Raw genomic sequence first — 406 nt, forward strand, 5'->3', positions numbered from 1 at the left:
TTTTTAATAGGTTCATCATTCAGAAGAAAAAATAATATCTGCTGGAGCATTCGATTAAATGTGCTTGTGTAGTTGCGTACGATCGGTGAATTCTTCCGAGTCCATTGATCGTCCACAGGCTAGTATGATTACTTTACGGAATTAATTAAATATTTTTTCAATCTATTACACATTTCTTTTTTTTTCTTTTTTTTTTTACAAATAGATAAATAAGTAAAACTTGTGTTAGAAAAAATCGGGACGCACTCAGGTAGGAACGCAGTTGAGTTTGCGTGTTGGGATTCGTCAGTGGCGTTTGGGATGATGCATTTATAAACTTTGTCATATTTCAGTGGTTATATTATTTAGAATAAATCGATACTGTACGTTGCAAGCTCTTACCTCTCGTTAGGTTAAGTAAGAATAA

This window comes from Polistes canadensis, unplaced genomic scaffold (genome assembly GCF_001313835.1).
Source record: "Polistes canadensis isolate GaletaPanama2010 unplaced genomic scaffold, ASM131383v1 scaffold_139, whole genome shotgun sequence".
Lineage (NCBI taxonomy): Eukaryota > Metazoa > Arthropoda > Insecta > Hymenoptera > Vespidae > Polistes > Polistes canadensis.